This window comes from Sorex fumeus, unplaced genomic scaffold, assembly GCF_029834395.1.
Source record: "Sorex fumeus unplaced genomic scaffold, SorFum_2.1 ptg000009l, whole genome shotgun sequence".
NCBI classification, from domain to species: Eukaryota; Metazoa; Chordata; class Mammalia; order Eulipotyphla; family Soricidae; genus Sorex; species Sorex fumeus.
In genome coordinates this window covers 27,377,880-27,384,214 of record NW_026606066.1, presented here as the reverse complement: position 1 = coordinate 27,384,214, position 6,335 = coordinate 27,377,880, and positions in this window count along the sequence as shown.

Below are 6,335 nucleotides of genomic sequence, written 5' to 3'. Positions count from 1 at the left end.
AGGGGTAGTATATTTTTTTCATTGTAACAGATTTCTATGCATTTATTTTGTAGTCTGTACTTGACTATAAAGTTTATTATTTCTGAAATATTTTTAGTGATGCTGCTGGTGTGAATGCCGACTGGTTCAGCCCTTTTGTAAAACAGTATGGACAATTCTCAAAAAATTAGAAGTTGAGCTCCCATTTGACCCAGAAATACCACTCCTGGGAACATATCCCAGAGAGGCAAAAAAGTATAGTCAAAGTGACATCTGCACTTGTTTGTTCATCGCAGCACTGTTTACAGTAGCTAGAATTTGGAAAAAACCTGAGTGCCCGAGAACAGATGACAGGTTAAAGAAACTTTGGTACATCTACACAATGGAGTACTATGAAAGGATGAAGTCATGAAGTTTACATACAAGTGGTACTACATGGAAAGTATCATACTAAGCGAAATGAGTCAGGAAGAGAGGGACAGACAGAAAGATTGCATTCATCTGGGGAACATTAACAAAATAGGAGACTAACATCCAAGAATAGCTGAGATAAGTACCAGGAGGCTTACTCCATGGCTTGGAGGCCAACTGTACACTCTAGGGGTAAAGGCAGCTTAGATAGAGAAGGGAGCACCAAATAAAGGGTGTTGGGAAGACCCGCCCAGGATGGGAGATGCATGCTGAAAGTAGAGTATAGACCGAACATCATTGGCACTCAAATCCTCTTTTGCAAACCACAGCACCCAAAAGGAGAGAGAGAACAAAAGGGGCAGGGTGGAACACAGAGGCAGGGTGGGATTGGGGGAATGAGGGGTGGGAGGGATACTGGGATTAGTGGTGGTGGAGAACGGGCACTGGTGGAGGGATGGGTACTCGATCATTGTATAACTGAAACCCAAGCACGAAAATTTGTAAGTCTACAACTGTACCTCATGGTGTTTCTCTAATAAAAATTTTTTTAAAAACCTCCAAAAAATGTATTTTTAGTGATGTCTTTAGAGTTGTACAATGTCACATCATCCGCAATTATATTCAGACTTCTTTAGCAATTTGAATTCCTTTGATTTCTTTTTCTTGTCTCATTGTCAAGGACTCCAGTACTATGTTGAACAGTAGGTATGAAAGAGGACATCCTTGTCTTATATTCAACCTTAGAGGAAAGGTTTCCAATTATTCCCATAAAGATTATGTTAGTTGTGGGTTTCTTGTATATAGCCTTTACATTATTGAGAAAAGTTCCTTCAATCTCCATTTTGCTGAAGGTTTTCACTGTGAATAGTATTGGATCTTGTCAAATGTGTTCTTTGCATCATATAAATGATTATATAGGTTTTTGTCCTTCCTTTAATTGATGTGGGGTATCACATTAGTTAATTTGCAAATATTAAGCCATATATTCCTGCATCCCTGGGATCATGATGCATGACACATGACCATTATATATGATACAACCTCACAGGCAAAGAAAACAAAAGCAGAAATAAATGGGACTACATCAGGCTAAAATGCTTCTGCACTGTGAAAGAAATGAGACCTAAAACAAAAAGACACCCACTGATTTGGGAGAAAATAGTCACACATTATATACCAGGCATAGGACTGATAGTCAAGATATGTAATGATATCTTAAAGCTCAACAACAAAAAAAAAAATTTAAAACTTCATCCAAAAAAATGGGAAGGAGAGCTGAATAGACAATTCCTCAAAGATGACATACAGATGACCTACAAACATGAAATATGTTTATCATCACTAATTACCAAGAAAATGCAAATCAAAATGACAAGAAAGAAGTAACTCACAACAGCAAAATGTTCTATACTGGAGTGATAGCACAGCGGTAGGGCGTTCGCCTTACAAGCAGCCAACATGGCCGACCTGAGTTCGATTCCTCCGCCCCTCTCGGAGAGCCCGGCAAGCTACCGAGAGTATTCGATATGCCAGACACAGTAACAACAAAGTCTCCAATGGAGACGTTACTGGGCCCGCTCGAGCAAATCGACGATCAACGGGAGGGCCTCGAGCATGGAAGCGGTAGGTGCCAGCAGGGATATGTGGAAAAATTATCTTCTGTTCATTGCTTTTGAAACTAGTACATGATTCAGCCTCTTTGGAAATGGTTTGAAAACTTCTCAAAACAAGTTGGTTGCAAGCAATAGTGCATCAGGTAAGGTGCTTGCCTTGCACGCAACTGACCCTGGTTCAGTCTCTGGTACCATATATGGTCCCCCGGCCCTTTCAGGAGTGATCTCAAAGCACTGAGCCAGGAGTAAGCCCAGAACGAACACAGTTCAATGAGGCACCAAAAAATAATTAAAACCGGAGTATCCATTTAACCTTGCAAACTCACTACCAGGCATATTCCCCAAGAACATAATAGAATACTACTTCAGCTATGAGAGAAGATGAAATCTTGTATTTGCTGCAACTTAAAAGGAACTGGAGGAAGCCACACTAAGTGAAGTGAGTCAGAAAGAAAAAGACAAATACTAGATCATAACACTAATATACAGAGTATGAAGAAACAAAGCAAGAGATTAGGCAATCCCCAGTGGAAACCACCCAGAGACGAGGTCAACAGACTTGTGATCTGAAGACATTGGGAAGGGAAGAAACCTTGCTTGGGAGGGATCATGGTACTCTGGTTGTGGACATGTTGCAGCAACATCGTAAGTATATAAAAATATTGTACTATTGTTCAATCTATACATATGTCCCTAAAGAAGGGATGAGAGGAAGGGGCTCAGGGAACCTAGGAGAGTAGAGAGAGACTTCCCATAATAAGGAGAGATGACTTCATCCTTCCACTAAAAACAATACTGACTTCCTCAGATGGGAAGGACATGTGCACAGAATAACCTGCATCCAGGTACTCCCTCCAAATAACATTCTTCTAGCTCTTTACCAGGGGATCCGGGACTCCCTCTTCGATTAGGGGAAGGATGACATTTTTAAGGAGAGAACAGGAGTTTCTTAGCCTCCAGGTCTTTCCTGCCCTCATCTCATAATAATCTGCAAGTCAGAGTAGGACGTCTTAAGAAAACCAACTCTGAGAACCTGGGGTGATCTGATTTGAGCACCTCCAGTACCCAGGGTGTGATAAGCACCAGAGAGCCACAACTGGTTCCTGAGAGTAGGGGGGAGAGAGAGAGAGAGAGAGAGAGAGAGAGAGAGAGAGAGAGAGAGAGAGAGAGAGAGAGAGAGAGACTGCCTGGCAGTAAGAGAGCCAAGAAACCAAAGTTTGATTTGGTTGCAATTTTTGAGGCATGAATGGACAATACAGAAGGGGAGAGAGAGTGTGTGAAGGGTCAGGCACCAGGAACAGATGAAGGGGTGGGAACGGTTCCAGTGTTTTCTGGTCTGAGGATAAAATAAAAGCAGCGGCTTTTCGCCTACCATTGCTGCTGCATTTTACACACGAACTTTTTCTCCTCTCTTTCTCCCCCTCCTCTCGTCTTTTCTCTCCTTTTTCTGTCTCCAAGTGCGTAGTAAACTGCTCCAGGGCAGAGAGTAGAGTTTGTTTCCTGGTACCAGCTGCTATGGAGCTTCAGCTGGGTAGTGGGAGTTTTGGTTGTGGGCAGTAGGAAGGGGGACATTTCACCACCTCCAGAGAGGGAAATAGGGAAGAGCAGGGTCCTGGGGTATACCAAGATGACAGTGGGACTGGAGATTTTCTGAGAAGTCAGTGTCCATTGAGAAATGGAAGAGAATTTTTTGTAAGGCCTCCTATCACTTCCTTGTGAAATAGCTTCATTTTTTTCTTTCTTTCACATCCTTTAATTAGCTTCATTTTTACTTAAAAAGAATTAAAACCAAGAAGTACTGAGATTCCAACTATAGACAAGGAAGCATTTTCAAATTCTACTTTCAAAATCTTTTCTGAGTGAAAACACTCTTACATTTTTTTTAAAAACAGGGATAGGTATAATGTAAACAAGCTCTGCTGTGGGGGCTTCTAAGTCTGGTTCTTGTTTCTAAAATTTCTTTAATGTTATTTTCAAAGAAAGCACTAGGTGGCACTTGCGATGTATTCAATAGTTGCCTCCAATACCTTTTGGAAAAGATTTGCTGGGGTAAAAATGCAATAAATATTAAAATGGAAAAATCTTCATTACAATAATGAAGATCAGTATCTTATGATTGTGTTTACTATGTTATTATGTATGAGAAATATCATTATGCAGTGTTTGCATTTAAAATATGGGCTTCACTTCCCTTTTAAAAACTGCAAGAGGGGAACCAGCATTTGTATAATAAGTTAAAAAAAATATTACCAAAACAATAAGAAAGCAATGTTTGATTTGAAAAAGATTGACAATAGGTGTTCTTGTGAATAACAAGCTCCCCTACTCTTTTAAAATACATTTATTTCTAAAAACAGTTTATAAAATAAGTTTTCCAAGGTCTTTCTATTAAGTAAAGCAAAAGAAATGATTAAGTAAACCACTATAGTTTACATCTGTTTTAACAGCATTATATATCCAAAAGTTTTTAAGCAGGATATTTTGGTCATCTTTAGTGTAATAACAAATGTATTGTCTCTTGTATTATTTAGTTAGGTAGTTCCATTTGGAACCTTGCTTAATTATCTCATGGGCCTACTTAACTCTGAGGCGATTACAAGATCTTTTAATAGAAATGCAGATTGAAAAGGGGCTGTTTCAAATGCAAAAGACTGTTGCCAAATACTGTGACAACAACTGCCACCTGTAGACCTTTCATGCCATGAATTCTTTCTTTCCATATACCGCGAGGCCCTCCCGTTACCACTGCATGGGTAAAACGCATCCATTCACTCTGGCTCCTTCGCACTGTTCTACTCTTATCCTCCCTTTGTCTCACTTTCATATCTTATTTTAAATGTATTCTTTCTCACTGTACCTTTATAGGATAATTTAACACAATGAAATTCTTTTAGAACAAGACGGGCTATAAATAAATTAATAATGATGCTAATATGCAGTCTGGTAATTGCACTAATTTGTAGGTTTGGGATGAAATTGACATTTTGAAGGTAGTATCTCATATAGTAGTAAACTCAAAATGTCAGAATTCAGAGCTAAATATGCAAAACTGCATAGTACTGAAAAAATCTTGGAACTCAGTTTAATGTTGAGTTTTGATTTGGGGGTGGGGGATGGGGAAGGGTTTCCGACTGAAAGAAATTATTCTGGCTAACATTAGATACAAGATCTATGCCAAGGTCCACATACCTTTTCAGAAAAGACCAAAAAATATTCTAGAGTTTGCCTGCAATATGATTTCTGTCACAACTACTGAACTCTTCTGCTGTGGTGTGAAAGCAACCACTGTCACTGTCACTGTCCTCCCATTGTTCATCGATTTGCTCGAGTGGGCCCAGTAACATTGTGAGACTGGTTAATGTGTTTGGCATATTGAATAAGTCACGGGTAGCTTGCCAGGCTTTGCCGCTCAGGCGAGATGCTCTTGGTAGCTTGCTGGGCTCTCCAAGAGGGGCAGAGGAATCGAATTCTAGTTCACCGAACTCAGGTCGGCCATGTCAGTCGCATGTGAGACAAATGCCCTAACTGCTGTGCTATCACTCCAACTACGATATTTTCAAAGTGAGGAGCCAGGACTGGGAAAACGATTCCAAGAGTTGTAGTATATGATTCATGCCAGAGGCCCTGGTTCAATTCCCTAGACTGTGCGGTGCCTGAGCACCACCAAGAGAGACCTCTGAACACTGGGCCAGGAGTAGTCCCCCCCAGCACTACCAGGTACAGCCCCAAACAAATAAAAAGTAAGGAGCCGGGGACATAGCTCAGTGGTAGAGCTATAATGTTTCACATGTGCTTGTTTGGTCCTGGATACCAAAAAATAAAGTATTATTGTGTTTCAGGAAAATTTTACTTATATAAACACATCAGAGTCAACCATATTTGGTCCTACCTCTAGGAAGTAGAACAATAAAGCAAACATGGCTTTGATTCATTTATGAAGTAACCCTGTACAAAGAAGGAGGCATTACTCAGTTATTCTAAATCCGAGTGATCCCTCCTCCTTCTTGGTTAACTAGACTTTGAGTCAGAAATCTGCTTCTCTCACACTTTTAGGGAGAAGTTGACTGAATCCCCAACTCTAGGAGTAGTCTTTCACTGGCATAAATTCATCAGATCATTCCAGTTCGCTTTCTACAAAAGTTGGTTCATGGAACATATATCTCAGCCACATAACACACGTCTTTCCTAAGGCAGAGAGCTCTCCTTTCTGTATAGGATGGTATGTAGACTGAAACCTGGATTCATTTCACCACTGAGAGAAGTCAGGTTTGAAAACTTGCCAACTTGCCAGTGAGCGACTCCTGTGCTGTCTGCAACCCCTTCTTGGGTCCC